At 41.7% G+C, this 23,561-nt stretch overlaps 1 long non-coding RNA gene across 2 annotated transcripts; it reads left to right on the top strand.

Annotated features, from left to right (window-relative positions):
* Nucleotides 1–6,254: 6,254 nt before the first annotated feature.
* On the top strand, nucleotides 6,255–18,631 carry LOC136364249 (uncharacterized). 2 transcript variants are annotated; one of them, XR_010744119.1, is made up of 7 exons: nucleotides 6,255–6,343; nucleotides 7,725–7,801; nucleotides 12,527–12,643; nucleotides 14,493–14,596; nucleotides 15,552–15,623; nucleotides 16,998–17,182; nucleotides 17,937–18,631. It is a non-coding gene; the product is annotated as an uncharacterized lncRNA (long non-coding RNA). The 2 variants fall into 2 exon arrangements; XR_010744118.1 differs by lacking the exon at nucleotides 17,937–18,631 and having other exon boundaries at nucleotides 16,998–17,633.
* Nucleotides 18,632–23,561: the final 4,930 nt, after the last annotated feature.

The raw sequence follows: 23,561 nt of genomic DNA, 5'->3' as shown, positions 1-23,561 counted from the left end.
CGGGCCGGAAAGTTTCTCAATTGGGCTCTCGCATTCCCCGCTGTCCGCTCTCCTATTGGCCAGCAGCGCCCTCCCTCCAGCCTTTAAGGCCGTTTATTGGCTGCGGAGATGCCGCTCAGCGCGGCGTAGGGAGGCCGCGGAGTGGCGCCTGTGTGTCCCCGGCGGGGCTGGGTGAGCGCCCTCGTGCGGGTGGGCTGGGCGCGGCAGGGCACAGGCGGCCGGCGGTGCCTCACGGCGGTGAGGTGGTGGAGCCACAAATGCAGCTGTGCTCCAGCAGTGCTGAGTGCGGGGCTAGACAGCCCTTGGGGTCTTGGCCCCGTGAGACAGGCAAGTGCTGTACCTCGACGGAAGAATTGTTGTCAAGTACTGTGTAGAGAGGAAACGCTGGTTACCCCTACCCAAGGTTTAGTGACTACTCAACAAATTCCTTACTGGATGACACTTGCCGTTCCTTGTAGCGCCCCGTGTTCGCTCCCGAGCAGCGGAGCTGCGGGTGGCGCGGGTATCGCTGAGGCGCTGGAAGCACATCGCAGCCCGCGGCTTCCTCCTGGGGGCAGCGGAGGGGCCGGCACGGGTGGCTGGGATGGCGCTGCCAGGGGCCAGGAGAATGGCCTGAACGTGTCTCAGGCGAGATTTAGTTTGGGTGTTAGAAAAAGGCTCTTCGCCCGGCGCGTGGTGGGGCACTAGAACAGGGTCCCCGGGGAAGTGGGCGCAGCACCAGCCTGACGGAGTTCAAAAAGTGTTTGAGCACTGCTCTCAGGCACTCGGTGTGACTCCCGGGGATGCTCTTGTGCACAGGAGTTGGACCAGTGGGTCCCTTCCACCCGAGGATATCCTGTGAAACGAAACATGTATGCTTTCAATAGCTGCTAAGAGGACTGGATTATTTGTGAGCTTTATTTTCTCTTTCTTAACCATTTTATCATGATGGATGGCTTTTGGAGTTTTCTCTGCTTCATTAGTTGAAGCCTGAATGTCATCAGTTAATGAACAGTTTCAATTATGTCATAGAAGAAGGCTCCCGAGTATAAAAGAAACACCTCAATAAAAGGATCACACATTCTGCCTATGTGGAAGCAGTTTGCTTCTCTTACATAAGCGGGGAACACCTTTCTAAACTACGAAGGAGAGCTAATGCATGGGAGCATGAACAGATTTTATCTCTTCATAAAAGCACTTCCAGGTCTGTGTACCAGTTAAAACTAGATCTCTTATTCTTAGGCTTTCTCCGCGCAGCCTTCGTTTCTTGTAGGTGTGGCTGGGTCAAATTGCATAAAGCTTTAAAACGTTTCTGTTCGCAGGGCTTTGATGTGTCATTGAGAAGTCTAATGTGTGAGGTTTTCTTGTTAGAGAGTAGTTGTTTGATCTCTTTCCTGTTTGCATCAAACTGGGCTTGGTGCTTAATTTGACATAGTCAGCTGCAGTCATGCCAAGCAGGCAAGGCTCTATAAGAGCCCATTATATTTTTATATTTTCACCTTAAAAATTGGGCAACTTAATATGAAACAGCAAATGTGCTTCCAAACTGGCAACTGTGATAACCTTCTTTTAATATGTTGATGTCAAGTTGCTGTACATACGCAGAGAGTGTATATAGTGAGTGAATATGGATAGTCTGTATCTCTAAAGCCAAAGAACAGTGGTTAGCTCACACAAAGCCCACTTAATACAAAGACTTTATAAATCTAATGATAAGAAAATCAATCATGTAATCGTACCTTGAGCAGATGTATCCAAGTTACACAACTGTTTTTTCCTTCCTAAATGACTGCTGAAAAATGAAGACCTTTAAAATTAATATTGTTTCACAAAGTGTCAGTTTACTTTTAGAGGAGGGTAGATACACTTATCAATGGTGCCTATTGATAAAAACTTGACATCCATCTACTGATATGATTTAGAAGTTCAGATACTACCCCACTGCAGTAGAATCTGGCTGCCTAGAGAGACACAGAAAACACATTCTCATGTGTGCATGTATCAGCATGGTAACCCAGGGCCTTCTGATTTTACAGTTCCCCTTGCTAGGTTTCCCTGCATCTGATTTCTGTGGTGAATATAATTATCTGCAAACTCTTCTCTTGTATGATTTCTCTTCATAGTCCTTGATTGTGACTGAGTCATTCTTGTTGCATTTGCTATCATGTCAGCTGCATTTTCACTGATGATGTGTAATTTCTTTATCAACAGCAATCTTCTTATCTTGCTTGTATTATTGGAACTAACATAATTTCTTGCTCTAGGGGGCATTTGTTACATTGCATTACAGGTAAAATAAAATATCTACAATTTATTTGATTCATCATTTCAGGATGTAATTTTATCTAGTTAGTTTCATAGTTGGGGTGCAGTTTTGAATATGATATTTTTATTCCTTTATTATAAGAAAGGTTTCCCAATGTACATTCTGTCTACAAGGCTGGAATAAGACACAGTCAGGTGACCCAAAGTGACCAAAGGGGTATTCCAGACCATTTGACATCATGCTCAGTATATAAAGTGGGAGAAGAAGGAAGAGGTGGGAGTGATGTTTTTTGTCTTCCCAAGTAGTGGGAACGGGTGATAGGATCCTGCTTTCCTGGAGATGGCTGAACACCTGCCTGTTCCATAGAGGTAAAACCTTATAAAACAAGGGCCTTGTTACCCTTGTAAAATCATGGCTGAGGCCTCCTGCTTTGGCTAAGTACAAAAGGACTATGGGAAAGTGACTCAGCTGAATTTGAGGCAGGAAAACAAGTTATATAAATATTATATGTGCTCACACTGTGGTTTGTGGCAGTTGGTTGAATTACATTTGTTGTGCTTAAATGGAACATACCTGATAACGGGCTAACTGCTTAAAAATGCCTGGCTTTTGCAATAAAGGGCTCTCTCTTGCACCTGCCTGGGGACTCTGCGTTACTTGGCTTCATAACACCTGCTGTCCAAAGGAAGCAGTGAATTAACTCCTTGTTTTGTTTAGCTTGTGTGTGAGGCTTTTGCTTTCCCTATTAAACTGTATCCCAACCCATGCATTTTCCAGCTTTTACTCTTCTGATTCTCTCCCTGATGCTGCTGGTGGAGCTGTGAGTGAGCAGCTTTGTGCTGCTTGGCTGCTGCCTGGGCTAAACCACGCAAGGATCCATTAGCTCTGCCTCCTATCCAGGACTTTTACATGATGCAGTCATGGGGCAATAGTTTCAGGTTTTGGGTTGTGATGGGTTGGTTGGTTTGTTTGTTTGAGGGGGTGTCTTGGGGTATTTTCCTATTAAAAAAAGATAATAGTTCCATTATTTAGTCTTCATCAAATATCTTAAATACTCATGCATTTGGGATTTCCAGTAGATGAAAGAGCTGTGGACAGCCACTAGCTCCCAGCGGGATGCATCAGCTGACTCAGCCTCGTCATTTCAGCAAAAAGGATTCAAGCCCTTCCCTGCTTTTGTGTAATGTTCTATGGAGCCACCTTAATTAACAGAGAAATAACACTGACACATAGGACTATTGAGGTAATGCTTAGAGTGAAAATCCAAATAGCACCTAAAAATAATGAGGCATAGCGTCAGTTGCATACCATGTTGATAAAAGAATATACCATTGCTGAAGTTAGAGTGGTAATGGAAGTTATCATTAGGTGATCAAAAATAGCACACTGGGGGCTGCCTGGTGCTTTTTAGTCACTGTATGGATCTCTTATTTCCATACAGCTAAAGTAAAAATGTACAATAAAACTTGCGGTGAAAACTAACAGACAGCAATGTCCACAGGCTGGCATGTGTAGGGCACAGATACTTCCATGGTCAGAGTTTTATACTCACTGAGGAAGGGCAAATGGAAACATGTACTCAATAAAGAATGGTTGTGGAAATAAAAAAAAGTATCCTAAACCCCAGGCAAACCCCAAATGGTACAAATGTTTGTCTCAGAGAAGGGACAAAATTTTAAAACTGTTGAGATATTTCCCAAAACCTATTTATTTTGCTGCTTTTGTTTAGTTCTTGCATGTAGAGTTCCATTGCTTCCAATGACCAGTGAGAGATCTGTCAAAAAAAGATGGGTGAACTACATTTAAAAACCACAGTAAAAGGCATTTTGATTTGAAAGCAAATTTTTGATGTTGCAGTACCATAACCCTTCAGGCCGAAGTGGGAATGTATAATAACTTGGAACAGGCTCTTCAAGAAGTGAAGATGAGTTTGGTGGTGTGCTTTTTTGTTGTAATTTTGTAAATCACTGCATACTGTTGGGATCCATGGCTAACAGCTTTTATTCTGAAAGTGGAAATAACCTCAAGTTGCACCAAGATAAGATTGGATATCGGGAAAATTCACTCACTGAAAGGGTTGTCAAACATTGGAACAAGGAAGTAGCATGTATAGATGTGTCACTTGGTGAAATGGCTTAGTGGTGGACTTGATAGTGACAGGTTAACAACTGAACTTGATCCTCTTAGAGGTCTTGTTCAACATAAATGAACCTATGATTCTATGATATTCTGAAAGAGTCTTCTCTTTTCTCATACCACGCCTCTCCTGCGGTCTGTACAGTCTTGTGTTCACCCTATTTTCCTGGGTGTGTTACCTGACTGAAAATGCTAGTCCTAATAGTCTACATAAACGTAGCAGTGTATTTCATGGTGCAGACACCGATACATCTTACGCAAGGTGCTGCCTGTGGTGGCAGCCGGAAGAAAAGTCCTTCGCCCGGAGAGAGGGATCGCATCCCCCGGAGAGAGGGATCTCATCCCCGGATAGAGCTGCCGCTGTGCGGGCGCGCCGGGCCCGGCTCCCCATTCCCGGGGGATGCGCCGCGCTTCCCGCCAGAGGGCGCGCGCCGCCCGCCGGGCCCAGCGGGGCGGGATGGAGCCGGGGGCCATTCCTGGAGCAGGGGGCCATTGCTGGAGCCGGGGGGCCATTGCTGGAGCCATGGGGCCATTGCTGGAGCCATGGGGCCATTGCTGGAGCCGGGGGGCCATTGCTGGAGCCGGGGGGCCATTCCTGGAGCCGAGGGGCCATTGCCGGCACTGGGGGCCATTGCTGGAGCCGGGGGGCCATTGCTGGAGCCGTGGGGCCATTGCTGGAGCCGGGCGGCCATTGCCGGCACTGGGGGCCATTCCTGGAGCCGGGCGGCCATTGCCGGCACTGGGGGCCATTGCTGGAGCCATGGGGCCATTGCTGGAGCTGAGGGGCCATTGCTGGAGCCGAGGGGCCATTGCCGGCACTGGGGGCCATTGCTGGAGCCGGGGGGCCATTGCTGGAGCCGTGGGGCCATTGCTGGAGCCGGGGGGCCATTCCTGGCACTGGGGGCTATTGCTGGCACTGGGGGCCATTGCTGGAGCCGGGGGGCCATTGCTGGAGCCGGGGGGCCATTGCCGGTACTGGGGGCCATTCCTGGAGCCGAGGGGCCATTGCCGGCACTGGGGGCCATTGCTGGAGCCGGGGGGCCATTGCTGGAGCCGTGGGGCCATTGCTGGAGCCGGGGGGCCATTCCTGGCACTGGGGGCTATTGCTGGCACTGGGGGCCATTGCTGGAGCCATGGGGCCATTGCTGGAGCCGGGGGGCCATTGCCGGCACTGGGGGCCATTGCTGGAGCCATGGGGCCATTGCTGGAGCCGGGGGGCCATTGCTGGAGCCGGGGGGCCATTGCCGGCACTGGGGGCCATTGTTGCCTCAAGTTGGCCTGTTTTTCACTTCTTGCATTCGTTCTCACGCAGCTTCAAGTAAACTATGGTTATTCTTAGAATTGTTTGCATTTTTCCTCTCTAGGAGGAGAATGAATGATTGAAGGTGATGTTCACCAATGAGGTCAAAGAGGTGGCTACCTGTGTAGCCAATCTTGACCTGTCTGTAAATTTGTATATATATGGAGTCAGAAAAATAAAGTAAAGCCTTTCCTTCTTCACCTCCTGCTGGCCTGCCTCGTCCTTTCGTGCTCCTAACAGCAGCCGCACTTGTGACCCTCCGACAGGCCATTGCTGGAGCCGTGGGGCCATTGCTGGAGCCGGGGGGCCATTGCTGGCACTGGGGGCCATTCCTGGCACTGGGGGCCATTGCCGGCACTGGGGGCCATTGCTGGAGCTGGGGGCCATTCCTGGCACTGGGGGCCATTGCTGGAGCTGCAGGCCGTTGCTGGCACTGGGGGCCATTGCTGGAGCCGGAGGGCCATTTCCAGTGGCCATTGCTGGAGCCATGGAGCCATTGCTGGAGCTGTGGGGGGCCATTCCTGGTGAGGGCCGTTGTTGGAGCTGTGGCACTTTTCTGGCACTGGGGGCCATTGCTGGAGCTGCAGGCCATTGCTGGCACTGCGGCTCTGGTCACCTCCAACATCAGTGTCTTGTGAGAGCTGCCAGGACACCAAAGCCTGGTAACCACTTAGTGCTAATTAATTGCTGCCTTCACTTTGCCGGCTATGAAGTGAGTAGCATAAGTGGGAATTTGCGCACTTGGGAACAGCTTTTCCCACCAGTGTTTATTACATGTATTTCACACAGCAGTTTATTTCTTAAGTTAGTAATGTTAAGGTTGAATCAATGAGGTAGAATTTGTTAATTTTACTGTAATTCTACTGTACTTCTCATAATTAATAAAACCCTGCCTTAATTTCCTATAAGAATGTCACGGAGAAATTTACTTATGGATGTTAAGACTATGCAAACTTAAGATGTGATAATATGGTAGTATAACCCCAAATTTTACTGAAATATATGGAAATGAAAGGTGTTTTGGGAGCGTGAACTCCTCAATCTCTCAAGACATTCCTGCTTCTTGATGATCTATAATAATGATTATTTTCTGGTTTTGACTCAAATAATGGACAGAGTCAGCTTTCAAATGAGAGGCATTTTATATGCCACTTGTTCTTAAAACTGAGAACATGCTTGCTCTGACCTAGCAAAGCAGTGAGGTGTAGTACTCTGCAAGATCAAACCTTGTGTCTTTATATGATATTCTTCTTGCCTACGCCATACAGTGAATACTGAAGAAAACCTAGATATGACTCTAGGCTTTTTTTCTTCTCCAGAGAGTATGGGGTAGAAGCGTGGCAGCACTAGTGTCCTTTCCATGTAATCAACTTGAATAAGTAATCTCTGGCAGGCAGCCTTAAACACAGTGTTCCTTTGTCTGGTAACTTGCTGCTACTGTGTTTGACTTAGGAGCATTTGTAATAGAGAAGAGCTGTGTCCTTGAATCCCTGACATCCAAATAGAATTAAGTGCAATGCCACTGATTGCAGCTAAGTGTGAAAGTTCTTGTGCAGGCAGATTTCATATGTTAAAAATTTCTAACACTTCTAGCAGCTAATGTGTCAGTGTGCTATTTGTTGGGAAGATAATCTCTTTTTCCAGTCCCTTGCTCTTATACAATCGCTTCACAGCTTTACTTCTCCTATCAGTAAGCATGTCCTTTTCCTTGGTGTCCTTTATGGCATGGGTCAAAATGACTATTTTCTACATTTCAGCCCAGACCAAAATTGCAGACGTCCTCAGAAGTGTTGAACAGGGCTTTTATGACTGGCAATGTTTGCTATGTCATTCAACACAAACATTTGCTTTGGTGTCTTGAGACAAAATCTACATGCAGAAGTGAAATAACTAGAATGGAAAATACATATTTCATTTGATGGTGGAGGGAGACCTGCCATCCTGAGATCTGGAATGGCAAAAAATGTGATTGTTTTGTAAACTCCAAGGATTATATGATTTTTATATCACCAAAGTCTGACAGTGTTTTCTGTCCTTTCAGAGCTCTGCAGGTTTTTTTTCCAGTTTGAGGCAGCTGCATCATGATGTGTTGGACGAATAAGTGGGCAGTGAGGGAGAAGGTAAGAAGATAATGATTTACATATAGAAATGGGAGCTGGAAAGGAGCAGTGGCAATAAAATCTAGGGGACAGTTTCTGTGAAGGAGCCTGGGGGACCTGAGGGCCCAAAGCGTTTCTGTTACTGGCATTTGGGAGATGTTAAGGAAAAAATGTCACAGAAGTGTTTTGGGTAGTGCTTTAGCTCTTACAACGTGAAGTGTTTGATAACAACTAGAATAGTATTATCCTGTCTGTTCCACTGATTGGAGCAGTCATTTAACCTTTAGATCTCAGTTTTCCACTTCTGCAAGATATGACTGATGATACTGTGGAGGACAGGTTTATATGTAGCATATGCACAGACAGTTTACTGAGGGAAGGCAGGAAAGACCTTACCCTTTGAGGAAGCAGCTTTGAGAGGAAGCTAAAGAGGGCATTTCCTGACCCAGAGACTGTACTTTGGAAAGGAGGAAGTCTTCAACTAGCCTAAGGATAAGGAGAATAGAATTGTGTCCATACTGTTTCCCAGTAATAAATAATTCTTCAGCTGAGATGAGCTCATGCTGCTGAGATCTCAGATGCAGCAGCAAAATTTGATTTCATCTTGTATCAAACATTGCAAAGGTTGCTCTTTGCTAAATGCTGTCCTAACCAATCTGTCTAGATGTGAAATACCATGAGCACTGACATATGAATTCACCCTCTATATTCTGATTGCCAATTTGCCTTTGTGCATCAGAAAGCATGATACAGCATTGGCTGAGTGAACTGCATCAGGCTGGTTGGACTGGTCTGCACAAACAAAGAGTTGATTCCAGCTGCCCAGTGCTCCAGCTGAACCATGAGTGTGCACTGCACTGCTCAACTCGAGTAATTGTGGCAGAAGGGGAGTACATAAACACACTTAATTAGACTGTTCAGGTTTGATTTCCAGGCCCATTTTGAAAAGTCAAATTTCTATTTGTAGCTGCAACTTCACAGCTTTTACAGTGTAATTTGACATGAGAAGTTCAGAATTTCCATAGTTGTTTTTAGATTTTCTGTGGATATTCTGTTCTAATTCTCTCAAACGTTTGGCATTTGCCATTTGCTATACTGAACGATGTCCCTTTGCATGTCCTTTTTTTGCATTGGAATAAAAAACAAGCTGATCCATCACCAAAATATCATCCCAGTAATTTGTTTCTGTAGCTACCAGCAAGACTGCCTTCTGCCAATGGCACATTTATGGGAGATATCCCTCACCATGCCTTGTCACCTTCTTTTACTAGCTCTACCTAGAATTTTTTTTTTTTATTATCATTTTTTAATGTCACTTCAGCAGTGTTTAAATTCACTCTCTTGAAAAGAAAAGCATCTCTCTGTGGTACTGCTTGTTGTTTCCCAGTTTGAAATCAACTAGCAGAACCCCAGAGGGTTTCTCAAACAGCTAACCATTAAACACAGTCAGGAACAAAGATCAATTGAAAACACATTTAGAAATAAGCTTTCTGGCCTTTTAATTTCTTCAAGTCAGCACTGGGAGTTATTACTATGATCAGTTTGGCCTTTTATTGTCCTATGGCTTATTCATATAAACTATCAACTTCAGGGATGTCCAACTGCTTTCTGGTTGGGTTGTGGGTTGGTTTTTTTTTTTTTTTTTGGTTTTTTGGGGGGTATTTTGTTTGTTTGTTTTGTTTGTTTTTGTTTTTGTTTTTGTTTTTTTTTAATATCTTCAAATATTCTCAAAGTTATTAAAGGATTATGGGTTTAAATGCAGAAGGCATTACATAGAATCATGTTATTTGAAACAGAACTATATTTATGAGTCTAGAGGGAGTTTGCAAGAAACTCACTTTGCAAGCAAAATTTGGGTCATGGCATCTTAAAGCTTCAGTAGCTTTCTTGAGTCTGGGATCTGGATTTCTGGAAGACTGAAATATTATTTCTGTTCAGATAGAGTTATACAGACACAAAATGATCTATAGTTCCAAAGGGTTTACAGTACAGATAGAAATCAGGTAGAGTCAGTGGTTTGGCTCAGCTTACCTATGCCTTCAGAGGAGAGAAGGGGAATCCTACACATAGTTTGTAGCAAGCTCTGGGCATTAAAATGACTGAAGCACCTGCAGCTCTGTTTGTAGTTGTCCTGAACTCTGAACTCTTTCTCTTGTGTAAGGTGCCATGCCACTGTCTTGCCATCAGAAGTATGATGACAAGCACATCATTCTGTTGCAAATTTTGCAATAATTCCTGGGTTTGGCTTAAGGGTTTTTTGGTTTTGGCATTTGTTTGTTTTTGGTTTTTTTTGGGGAGAGGAGGCTTTTTTTTTTCCCAGCTTTCAAGACAAGCTGCTGTGGTCTACTTTCACAGTTTAGGGGCTTGTTAGGATATGCGAGTGTTAAAAGCTGATGGCAATATAGCATCACTGTCACACACCCCCATGAGAGATCTCAGGCTCTGAGTCAGTATACTGAATCTTTTTAAGGGAATAGCATTAGTGATAGCTTCAATATACAACAGGGTATTCATTATGAATAATGGTAACCTACAGCCAACTAATTACATTTGCAGGGTGGTTTCCCTAAAAAGCAGATGTTGGACAGATGGTAGTCAGATGATCAGTCATGCCACCATCTACAGTAAATCTGAGGGCTGTGGGGAAAAAGGTAACATGTGGAACATACTTCTCATTTCTGTGGGAGCCTTGTATTTTTTTATGGGTATATAAAGGCTCACAGAAATGTATGAGCCATTGGTTAAGAACTGTAGAGCTGCTGATGTTTGGCTACAGCAAGTTGGCAAAACTTCACCTTCAAGTGCTTGTTACCCTTGCATGACTGTGAATCCTATAACAGAATTCTCCAAAGGTGATGAGACTGAGTGTCAGTTGGAGTTCTGCAGAAACCTTATTTTAGGCTGGAACACTTCTTAGTTTTCTTTTTATTCATTTTCCTTGAAAACTTTTATATACTTTTTTCAGTCTGCTTTCTCATGGCAGCTGTCTATGCTGTTGTGTTGCATATCAATATAATGGGAAGAGTACTTCAATATTCTGTTGCAACTGAGGTGCTCAAGCAGATAAAACTGTCTGCTAGTGACTGAGAGCACAGTCCAGTATTTAACGTGGCTTACATTGGGTAGTGTTCAGTCTTTATCATCTTTGTTCAGCATGGGAATTAGAATTGTGTTTCCTGTGTAATAGCAAGCCTTTCCTAAGACATAATTCCAACTGTGTTCATAGCAGTACTGATTTTAGTGTATCTTAGTTGTTGCTAAACACATTTGTGTTGTCAGCTGAAGTAAAATTACCGGACACATGCTATGCAAAAAGAACATGGTGCTTAATTGTTTTAAGCAATGTCCAGTTTGTGTCACCACAAGTTCTGGGTTTTGGGATAGAACTTTTGCAAAGGCTCAAAGTCTGCTCCATTAAAATGAAATCTTTGGTTTCCATTGCCCTTCTAATCAAATAAAAACCAGAGCTTCCAGGAATTGTAATAATGTATCAAGTTGAATTTAGCTCTTTTGCAGGCCATCAAAAGAAGTTGTCCTTGACAAAAACAATATTTTAAATATCTGCTCACAAGCACCAGAGCCAAAAGGTTTTTATTTCATTTGGCAAAATATCTTCCCAAGAACAAGACTGTGACCTGAAGCAGAGCCAAAATAAGCTCTCACAGATGCTTAACCTAGAAAACACTATACTGAATGGCTAAAATTGTTGAAGACTATATAGGAAAAAGGAAGGGCAGCTACCTAGTTCTGCTTCTGACTTGCTGTGTGGACAAGCTGCACTCCTGTTCTAATGCTCTGCCAACTAGAGGACCCATCTCCTCTGTCTGCCACCTCATTCAGCTTCTGGGCCTTAATCCAGCCCTGGCTGTGAGAGCTGCTATAGTCAACAACAGCTTCTTCTGTTCATGACAGCAGAGAAGTCTAATTTTGTCTTTTCCCAATCGACTCCGTTTAGCTTGAATAGTGAAAACTCTTCCAGAGGCTTTGCTCTGGCCTTCTGTTCACACTTTACCTACCACAAATAACACTTGGGCTCGAAAACACATTTCAGATGCTGTAATTCGAGAATTACAAAGTTGATCTAACTGGCCACACATTTCTCCTTGCCTTTCCATTTGCTGGTTCTGGCCTTTATCTGTCCTCATGTGGTGCCATCTTTGCTCTGAGATCTGGTGAGAAAGTTAGTAACTTTCTTGGTGTCAGTTCTGCAGCACAAAGAAGGGGTGTGGCACTCTGAGGCAAAGACAGCCCAGGACTGTGCTGGCCAGAAGTTTGGATAGGTTCAGGCTGTACAGCCTGATGATGCACAGAGATGCCTGATCCGTTTCTAGAACTGAGATGATGGGTTCTTAAGTGAGATTGTAATCACAGAAATCACCAGGATATAAGCAGCTATTTGCTGCTTTTCTGGAGACAATTGGTCTGGATAGCTTTGTTCAAGGTCAGAAATACCAAGTGTCAGTGCTCAAGAGAAAAGCTAAATAAATGCTGGTTGTGCTGCAGTAGAGGTTGGGACAGATTCTTATCTCATTGACTGTGATACATGCCTGGGTAGGCCTTTTATCCAGTGTAATTGATACCAGGGTGTCTTGTTAAATTAAAACTTTCTAGAGCTTGAGGCATAGAGAAGAGAAAATGGCAAGGATACCAACCCTGGTCATACATCTCTGAATTCAAAGAAACAGGAGTTTGTATATGTGACTTTATTTACTTGCACTGGCTTTAACACTGGGTTTCTTCCCTCAGCAGAGTTCAGAAGGAGCTCTGCCTTTACTGCTCCCATGAAGCCTGTGCCCATGGAAATAACACAATATGATTGATCTCCTTTGCATAAACTTCAGCATGGCTGAATCCAAGGAACAGGTAATCTCATTCCATGACTGTTGCCATCTGAAATCCAAGATCCCAGTGGAGAATACTGGTGAAGAGATTGTTGAAAAAGAAGAGTCATTTGCACTTAAATATACTCAGCATATACTTTCTCAGAAGCATGCTGTGATGTGATATATATTAAACTAAGTTAACATTAGTGGCCACAGAGCAATCCTAATGAACAAGAAAGGTCATTTGAAAGGTGTTTGCTCACTTAATTTTCAATATCATAGCCTGAATCAATTCCAAAAGCACTGACTTGGGCTTGTCACAATCCTGGTAAATTATTATCCCGATGTTACTCTGAGGAGGTGGTCTGAGCATGGTGAGAGCAGACAAAGCTCTTGGGAGGTTAGGATCCAGGGGAAGCCATTGAAAATCTCTGCTTGATTAAAAGCATCTGATTCTCTCTCTGAGATTGTATTAAATATGCATCAGCACTGTGCTACCAAAAATACATCCTGGGAAAGAGCACTGCCACAAAAATCTCTTTCCCAGTATTTCCTAGGATTCAGTTTGGCCACTGAATCTTGAACAAGATCACTGCCTTGTCAACTGCTTGGTTTTTATGGCTTGGCTAGAGCTGGTTTTGGGAGACATTTGAGCTTTAATTTGCTCACTGCTCCAGACCTTGTGAGGTCTGGTAGAAGAGGAGGCTTTCTTCATCCTGTATTTAAAGAAGCCTCAGTGGGTTGCTCTAAAAAACTGGGGTATTGGCTTCAGCTTCAAGTTAATGAAACCATAGCAACATGCTGTGGGATGCAGCAGCTGATGGACTATGCAGTTGTTCAGTCTCTGAAAAAGTGAGAATAAGCCTCCAATACCTGATTTTAAACAACTCCTACAAGTTTGGTTAAGACTCTGTATTTAACAGTGAGGGGTCTAGGACATAAAGAAGTTATTGAGATTTCATCTAGCTGAATCTAGATCTACTTGCTTTAATGTGACTGTAAGGAACTCTGTCCTCACAGAGGGACTAAGCAACAGTTGTCTGTCTATAAACATAGCCAAAATCACAACAATTAAAACATGCTGATTATTGGCTAGAATATGCCAGGAAAAGTTAGGTGGTTCAAGGAGCAGCAGGCATGTTACTCTCTAATGAGGCAATTTGTTTTCCAGTCTGGTTTGACCTCAGATTGTGTTCTTCATTTCCTTATCAAAATTGGTGATCTGTAAGTCCAGGACACCATTTTTTAAATGATGGCTGTAATAATTTATCACAGTTTTTCTCTCCATCTCTGGCACTGTGAAATGCTTCAGTTCAAAAAACCCTAAATTTCTGAGGTCAACCTCTTTTATGTACTTGTAGGGTATTTAAGTGCTACTCTTAAAAAGCTGTTTGTAATGCCCTAAACACTGATGCTCTAACAAACCAAATTACAAGCAGTGTTTATTCTTGAGCATTATTAACTTGAAGTATTTCTGGCTCATAGGAAATCTTAGCTCAAGTCTATCCCAATTCAGAATAAAAGCAGTGTTCGCAATTATCTGCAAATCAGAAATTTTTATGTAACCTCTTGGAAATGGCAATTGCTACATGAAATCATGTGTTTGCTTATTACACAATGAAGAGTTGAGCAAGCCAGAACAGCTGATCTGAACTGGGAAGCTCTGAGATTCCCAGCCCAGACCTTCTGCTTAGTAAGGAGGAGTACTGGAAGCCCAGAAGGTCTGTGCTTTGCCTTGAATTCTCTAGGTTCTAGGTTACCTTGGAAAAGAAGAGTAAGGGCCTTTACTGACTGTAATCCTGGTTAGTGGACTAAATTACTGGATTAGTCGGACTAGACTAGTGGATAGGGCTTGAGCTAAGTTGATTTCTTTTAAATTTTTTCACTAGATCAATCAGTGAGGTCTTACCTGCTTTTAGTCTTCTAGCAACTGGCAAAACACAAGAGTTATGTGTATATGGAACCATAACAAAGTGTCGTTTTATGTGAAGAGGTACTTGGGTTTCTCAGTCCTGAGACTGGGTTGAAATTTAGCACAGAGACATGCACTGGCAGCTAGAGAATAATTAAATACAGCAATGCACCTTACTTGGGATATATGCTTGCACTGGGAATCTGTGATCCTGTTCTACTCTCAGTTTTTGGCATGTGTGTCAGGGGTGAGGAGGGTGAGAACACTGATCCATAAACAAATACTAAGAGTTGCAGCTCATAGAAAGGTAGGGTGTGCTTAAAATGTCTAGTATGACACAAATTTTTAAACCACTTTGTTTTTCCATTAAAGAGAACTTAATAATGTCTCTATAAGCATTTTTTCTGTCTTCATGAAGTTTATTATCTGTAATTTATTATCTGAAGTTTATTGTCTGTAGAGTGGGAGATACCTTACCTGCATAAGGTTAGATATTGTGTTGTGAATAGGACAATGTGTTTTAGGGTAATGAACTGCCAGGTGTTCTTGGTCCAATCAAGTTTCAGCTGCTTTTGGTTGATCTAAGACTTGCCTGTTTTATGAAAACTGGTTGTGATTTAGTCTCCTAAACCTTACCTCTGAACTTCTGTGTTCCAAGGTAAGGATTTTTGAAGGCCTGGGTTCATCCATCTGAATCTTCTAAAGCATTGGTGTCAGGCTATTCAACACGTTCCTTGAGCACTGATTTAGTCAAAAGTGTACAAGTGTTCTTTATATAAAAGTGCAAGAGTGTTTCTCTGAAGAGTGATTGTAACTCCACGTGGCTATGTGAATCATCAGGATTAGTCAGCGGATGGCATTATGTGGAATAAAAAAGCTGCTCCTTACTTACAAGGGACTTGTCTTTAAAGTTTTGGTGCCCTTTTGTTGTTGTTGGGTTTTTTGTTGTTTGTTGGTTTTTAGTTTTGTTTTGTTAGCATGGTTTATGTTGCATTTTAGAAGATTGTTGTGTTTTACTGATATTTCCTGCTTTCAGTTTTGCTAATGAGCCACAGTGTCATTTCTGTCGTATAGGGAGGACAGAAGGGAGCTCATCTTGCTTTATGTTGTAAGTAAATGATCTCATGTGATGGGACTTTTAAGTCCCTGTTATTTGTAGCAGGAAAATAATGAGGACTGTCTATTAGCTCTCTAGATGCCTGTCCCTATGACTGAATGAGTTGAAAGTGGATGACTTTGTATTATAGTAATTCTGAGAACTTTATTTGGGCAAGTGAGTTTCTTTTTAGAGATTCCTGAAATCTGGCAACTGTATGCAAAGCAAGCAAGTGAAAATGAACTGACACATTTGGTTGGTTTTCGTTTACAGGCCAGCCAGTAATTCATATTTGCAATTCCTTCTCAACTATTGCAAGGGATGGGAAGTTAACTTCCTGCACCATGAAGGTGTCTTTCTAAAGGAATAAAAACCCTGTTTTCTAAAGTACCAAAACTAATTGTAAATAATACATTCCCCTGTATGTCATTTGTGACCTTTTCAAACTGAGGGATGCAGCTTGAGGACTGGCTCCGTGAACATGTGAAGAACTGATAGATCCACCCTCCATCCAAACATCTCTGGGCACTTCTTTCCTCAGAGGAAGGGAACCAATTCTAGGAGCACACTCCCTAGCTGTTACACAACTCAAGCATGCAGGCATTCAAATAGGTGATCTTGATAATTTCAGCTCTGTGAAGAGACCAACCTTTTTTGCCTCCACTCTGGCTGCCTTCTCTGTGTGTCAGGGAGGGCAAAGGGAGTGGCTTCTAATCTCTCCACAAAGCAATGTGAAGCACCGTAGTGTGTGGCATTGTTGAGGCCCCACAAGAAGGACTTCTTGCAGCAGACATTGGCAGAGCAGAGCTGACAGATATAATGATAAGCCAGAGGCACTGCAAGGTTTGATGCACAGCTTAGGAAGAACCTTTTAAATTGTATTTTATGTGTGTAAGGCTGTGTTGTTTACCCACATTTTATGGGGCTTGTTTTTACCCACAGAAAACACTGTTAGCAATATTTAGACAGATCTTTAAAGCATCACCAGATGTTTGAGACCAACAGTCAGCCTCAGTTTTGTTGAGATCATAATTGATACTAAATAAAATCAATACATGAGGGCTTTTACAGCAGAGGACACAGCTGTACAGCAGCAAAGTAGGATGTTGGAGTCTGTTGGCTTCATATGTACAAAGTCATTGATTTGAAGAGGTATATTTTAATTTTGATTCCTAGAAGGCCATTTGTCTTCTTAGTATGGAGAAGGGACAAAATGGTTTCCTGGAGAGCTGGGGGATAGGAGCAAGCTGGGAATTTGAGTATGTCCAGTATAATGGATAACTGAGGTAGCTGCAGTGGTAGTAGCATAAAGGCATCAAAATTCTGGGGATTTGGCTATGAAATGTCTGAATGTATCTGGTGAGAAAGCTTTCTTCTTGGTTTCAGTGGAGACTCAGGTGCTGAGGAAAAAGGAAGAGACTAAGGAAAGATATGGAAGAAGTTGTAAGCAAGATTGCTTGTGTTGGATTCTGGATGAACAGCAAGATCCAGTCTTCACTGCTGCTGGAAATTTTTAAACAGCAAGAAGTTAAATCTGTGGAGAAGGAAACAGACAAACCTACAAGATGGAGGTATATGAGAATCCTTGACATAGCTTAGAAACACAAAGTTAGTCTTCGTGTACCTGTTAGGTAAATCCTCTATTAGAATTCTTGCTGGTCCTCAGAGAATTCTGTAGACTTGTAAACCAGCTGTTTATTTCCCTCAGTTCTTACCTTATGTTTGCAAGAAAAGCATTTGAAAGCTTGAACTTGGGCTGAATGGTCTTTCCATTCCTTCAAATCGTGGTCACAGAAGCTGGTTCTGATGCTTATTACAAGTTAATTGTGATATCTGAACTACTGAATTTGTCTGCAATTTGTTCTGTTAACGAGTACTGTTAGACTAGAGAAAGCAAAGGTCTGCAAAATAATATGAACAATTGTGTTGGTTAAAATATGTAGGTCCAACCACCAATTTCTTGCAATTGTATTGTAACTGTGTGCTAATTTTCTGTCTATAAAATGGGACAAATGCTTTCTTCTTCCCATCACATATAAAATGCTATTATATGCTATTTAGGATGGTGATTTTTCCATTCATTACATTCAGATGAACCTTTGTGTCTCTTACACACCCAACCCTGTTACCAAGGAAAGGTTCCTAAGTCTTTGGCCACTGGCTCATTATCCAAGCCAAGCAGAATTGTCAGGGCACTCACAGGGACCATATTCTAAGTGAAGTCTTGGTGTAAAACAAAGCTATTTCATGGTATTCTTGACATCACCTGTTCATCTTGACATCATGATATGTCGGGTTTTTTTGGTTGTTTTTCTTTTTTTGCAGCCAATCTGATTTTGAAGGGTGGGAAGAAGGATGTCCTCTCTATTATGTGCTCCTTCATGGAGTGTTCTGTTGCATTAATAAGTTTTTAAAAAAAAGAAAAATAGGAAAAATGAAGAGCCTATTGGGCCTAGTTCAAATGTAATATTCTGGAAATACCATTTTCACTGGCAGAATTAACAGCCTTCCTAAAAAATAACTATTACATGGAATATACAGTTCTGTTTTGACACTGTATATGTCTAGCATTATATATTTATCTAAAAGATAATTGATTAAATTAAAGAAGCTCAAAACTACCTCCAGCTGAAAAAACACAGCATTTGTACAATATAACCCTTGGGAAGCTTTGATTTGTGTCTTTTGGATCAAATTGCTTTTCAAAGTTGAAGATGACTTTTGAATTTGGGATCCTCTTTCATGAGTTTAACATGCGATCAAAACGGCAATTTTGGAACCAAGATTCCCTGTGTCTGCTGGTTCAGAATATGTTGGTAGCAGTTCTTCTAAAAATCAATTCAGTATAATTTTTGGAAAATAACAATATATTTTGTTAGAATGTTATGCAGTGAGTGATTCTGCAGTAGACTCCTGTGTCCCCAGAGATGAGTTTCCATGCAATTTTCTGTGTGCCAAAGTAACTGCCAGGAGAGGGAATTGGGTAAGTGTTCTCTGTCATGTTACCTGTCTGAAGAAAGTCATAGGCAGTTGTGGTGAGATGTGGAATATCTCCAGTATAAATACACTGCAAAGCTGGTTGAGCACACTGCCAGGAACAGCACTGTATGTGCCACTGAGCACAGAATTCTTCAGAAAATCAAAGTAACAGCCACAGAATTGAAAGCTACTAAATAAGTGCACTGCAGAACACACAAGGGAACGACTTAGAATCTAGAATCTAGTCCTTCCCTTCATTCCTCATTTAATCTTCCCTTAGGGTGGGTACCAGTAAAGATCAGTTTAAGTCATGAGTCCTAAATTTGTCAGAAGTACTTGAATATTTGTTCAGTAAATACAGGTCACCTGGAAGACAGAGAAGATGGTTTGTAATGGGCAAGTGAGAGATCATGCTGTGTAATATTGTTGTGCAGTTCATGGTATTTGAGGCTGACCTTTCTCTTTTGGCAGTGCAGAATATTTTCCAAAGTAGACACAAACCAGTATGTTCTGACTCTGGAGCTCTCTAAGCTGTGAATCCATTCCTAGCAAGGGTTAGGATTTAAAGCACCTATCCTTAAATTGTCTTGAGGTGCAACTCCTTATTCTTCTCACATAGAATGGTGTTAAACTCTTGTAGTGAATTAAAATTATCTGGACAGAATGTTATATTATATATTTAAATTTTATGAATTCTTAAGTTTATTGCTAATTTAATAAATTGTCTATTTCTTTCCTCCCCAATTACCCTCACATTTTCCCCCACAGACATTCATATTTTCTTTTGATCATTATTTGCCTAAAACCTCTCTAGGTATGATTCTGGAAACACTAAATGTAGCTGATTACACTACTAAACTCTGTAACAAATCATTCCCATCCCATTTAGGGCTAAAACACAGAATGCAGTGGTCATATCTGGCACGTTTGAGAACTGCAGAATGGCATTTTGGCACCCTGGCTTACAGTAGGACCAGGAGTTAACTTTGTTGGAATAACTGACAACCAGTGGGGCTGGAGATCCACACGGTGGCAATCTCTCCGTTTCTGAACAAGATTATACTGAGCTGGGGAAGGGTCTGGAGCACAAGTTTTACAGGGAGCAGCTGAGGGAGCTGGAGTTGTTTAGCCTGGAGAAAAGGAGGTTCAGTGGAGACATTGCTCTCTACAACTGCCTGAAGGGAAGCAGAAGTGAGGTGGGAGTCAGTCTTTTCTCCCAAGCAGCAAGTGACAGGACAAGAGAAAATGGCCTCAAGTTGCACCAAGTTCTAGATGAGATATTAGGAAAAAATTCTTTACTTACAAGATTGTTAAGCGTTGGAAAATGCTGCTCTGGGAGGTGGTGAAATCACCCAGTAGTGTTCAAGAAGGCAGGTGGCATCTGGGGTACGGTTTAATGTTGAGCACGTTGCTACTGGGTTAATGGTTGGACCAGATCATCCTAGAAGTGTTTTCCAACCTTTGAACCTATGATCCTGTAAGTTTTTGCATGTTGCATTTGCAGAAAAGGTAACAGTGTTCCCAGAGAGGCAATAGTTTGATACTTCCTATGATGTGGAAGATCTGTGTACAGCCTACTTCCATGAAATAACATAGAAGCAAAAAGAAGATGGTTTTCAGTGTTTATTTGCTGCTTTATGTCACTAAGTGGTTTGGTTTGGTTTGGTAGTGTGTTACAGGGCATGAGACCAGGGTGTTGTCTGCTGCTTCCTGGAAACCTAGCCTGTGTTGTTAACTTGCTACTGCTTGATTCCTTCTTTACTGGGTCGAGTTTTCAAAACCGTTTATTCCTTTGCATCCTGCCGGAAGATGATATGTTCCTCCAGGCAGTTGAGAGAATAATCTGTAAGTATTGTGGTTTTGGCTAGTGTACCAGGAATGCTGGCTCAGGCCAGGCTGCTCAGATGGGCATTCCTGGGACTGCAGAGCAGTTGTTATAACTGAAGCCAAAAGACAGTAGCTAGAGATCTGGAAGTGCTTCCCCTCTGTGCATTTTTAGGGCAGTGTCAATGCAGAGAATAAGAGACCCCAGTTACCAGCTCAGTATCAGCTGGTTGTTTTTTTTTTTTTTTTTTTTTTTTTTTGGAGGAAGTAGTGTGTGTGTTGTTGGACAGAGCTGTCTTTATGGAAATGAAGTAAGACTTTACAGAAGACTTCAGGAAGCATCACAGCAAACCCAGAGTAGCACATTCACTAAGCATTCACCAGATTTTTCTAAGCTCTGTTTGAAAGACAGTTTCAGTGACCTGCATGTGCTGCCCAAAAGGAGCTGGAAGCCATCTGGCATCAGTGCATATCTGCACTTCCCTCTGCAGGCCCAATGTGAAGAAAGTGGTTATCTGGGCTAGTCTTAAGAAAGATCTTGAGTTGCCAAGATGTACTGCTGAAGTAACTTAAGTGGTATTTTGTTCTTGCTTTTTCTTTTAATTTCTTTTACCTTTATAGTTTCCCTCATTGACCTTATCCCAAGAGAGCATGGGAAAGAAACATATAAATAGAGGCTAGGCATTGAATGCTGGTGTTGCCTTACAGTTATCTATGCTTCCTTAGCACAGTCTGAACTTTGGAAGGGTGCTGTGTTCTTTGTAGTTTAGGGGTGGTTTATGTTACATCTCGCATGAGATTGATTGTCCATAATATGATATTCAGGTGCTACAACTTGAAGAAACTCTGGTAAAATGATAATTCTACTTATGAGCTATCAATGTCCTACAAGCTTGGGTTTTTTTCTATATAACAGTCTCCAGAAGTCTGTTGAATTCTCTTAGAAATTGAATTCTTTTAGGAAAAGTCATACCACCTGTCGATTTTTTAATCCTCCACCTTTCCCCTTTTTGAAGAGGGAAAGTGCCTGGAAATACCAAGAACACTTACCACATTTAATTACTGATATTTAAAATCTCCAATTCCCAGAAATGACGCTTCCAAACTTGCCATGCAGCATGTATTTCAACTGCTGGTGAGCACAAGGTTGCCTGGTTGCCCTGTAACAGAGAAGACCTTCTATTTTGTGATTTTCACTGGCACTAGGGCTTCAACTATTTTTCACAGATTGAGAGAGTCTACAGAGCACTAAATTACCAGTTTTCCTTTACATTCAATGATCAAATGCTTGTCTTCAATGGGTAATTATATGTCGAGAAGAAAATTGAAGGGGAAAGGAGGGGGAATATCAACTGAAAATATTTGCTGTGAAATGTCCAAAATTGTACCGAGACTTAGTAATCTACTGTCCATTTTAAATTATAAATGCCATTATTTTTCTAATGCAGTCAATGAGGTGCTAAAGCACTGTCTTGCTGTGTCTGCTGGCAACTATAGAATAATATCACAATACAAAAGCACAGATTAGTGGCTGACACAACAAAATTGATTTGCAAATTCTATAGCTCTCTTGAAAAGCAATCTGTGGAATCTTTTTCTTTTTTTTCCTCTCTGGTTCTTCAGAACATTTTTTCCAATTCTGCCATGTGACTCAGGTTTTAGTATTTAAGGGACTGATATTGCATGAAAAAATCTGAGCACAGAAATGTTACTTTTGGAAGGATTTTGTAATTGAAATTGAAGAGGCATTGAAATAAAGAGCTATAGCAGACTAGGAAGGAACAGAAGTACTGAACCTTGGATTAGTTAGTGTAGTTTCCACTCCATGAAAATAGAACTGTCCCAGAAACTGAACTACTGTTTTGAACAGACTTCACAATGGATCTCTTTTAGCTCAAGTTTTTAGCTTGCCTGCATGAAAAGTCCTATATTTTAAGGGATATTTCTTATTCATATGCTAAATTAATTAATTATATATTCAGTAGCTTGCACTCTGCAAGCTAAGAAATGCAGTTATTGTCCACGTGAAAAGGCTTATGTTTGATCTTAACAGAATTGTGCTAGGTTCAAGTATTCTTCTTATGCTGACTAAAGATTACACCTAAAAGAGTAGAAATTATGTATGGGTAATAAATCACGGATATAATTGAGACTTTTACATTGAAATTACAGGCCAGGGCAATACCATGTCTTCTACTTGTGACCCAAGGAAAAAAATTACATACTGTGTGCAAACTTCTAAAAAGGCTCTTTGATGAGTATGTAAGCAGCATGTAGGCACTGGTGTGTCTTAAATCTTTCTGCTGATATTGTGTCCAGGATAACAGATCTTGTTGGAGGCATGGTTTCACAGTAACTCATATGACTGGGACAGAGTTTCTAGGTAGAAGTCTTGTGGAAATCCTTTGCTGAGTCCAAAGGCTATCGCAGAGAAAAACTTTACCTCTGGGGGACTTATTGGTGTGATGCTGATAATAAGTGGCCTGACTGAAAGGTTCAGGGTTAAATGATAAAACTGGAAAATGAAATTGCTTCTTCCAAAATTGAGCTGAGAACATTCAGAGAGACAGGACTTGTGTAAGTTTCAGAATGATGTAAGTACCAAACTCTAATACTTCAAGTACTTTCTGAATGTCACATTACACTTTGTTTTGCAGGCTTTGAATTTTTGGTAATGATATATGTGTGTTATCTTCATCACCTCTTCTCCTCCACATTCATAGGGGTCTTTTAAACTCTGTGTCTGAAGAGATTTTGAATGTTTGCCACTGGTTGGAAACATTCTTGCACATTGAATAAAGGCTCTCTATTTTCAGCTAAGCTCTTAAGGATTACTGAAATTATAGACAAACTATAATTATGGTACAAATACTAATTATTGAAAAAATGGAACAAGTCCTAATTTGAAGACCACTAAATATTCAAAACTGTTAAATATTGGGGTTTTTTCAAGTCTGAGCTTCAAATTAACTCATTTTAATTTAAGCAGTGTTATGAAATTGATTATAATATTTTTGAATGTTAAAACTGGTGAGTTTTAATAATTAAAAATAATTTATAGTTGGAAGCAGATAAAGACATTTGAAAGGGGAAAAATAACCACATTCCTTAAAGGAAGTGCACTTGCCATAAAATCTCTCTTAAAGA

Source organism: Sylvia atricapilla, chromosome 8 (assembly GCF_009819655.1).
Source record: "Sylvia atricapilla isolate bSylAtr1 chromosome 8, bSylAtr1.pri, whole genome shotgun sequence".
In the NCBI taxonomy this organism is placed as follows: domain Eukaryota; kingdom Metazoa; phylum Chordata; class Aves; order Passeriformes; family Sylviidae; genus Sylvia; species Sylvia atricapilla.
This window is presented reverse-complemented; position numbering and strand designations above follow the sequence as displayed.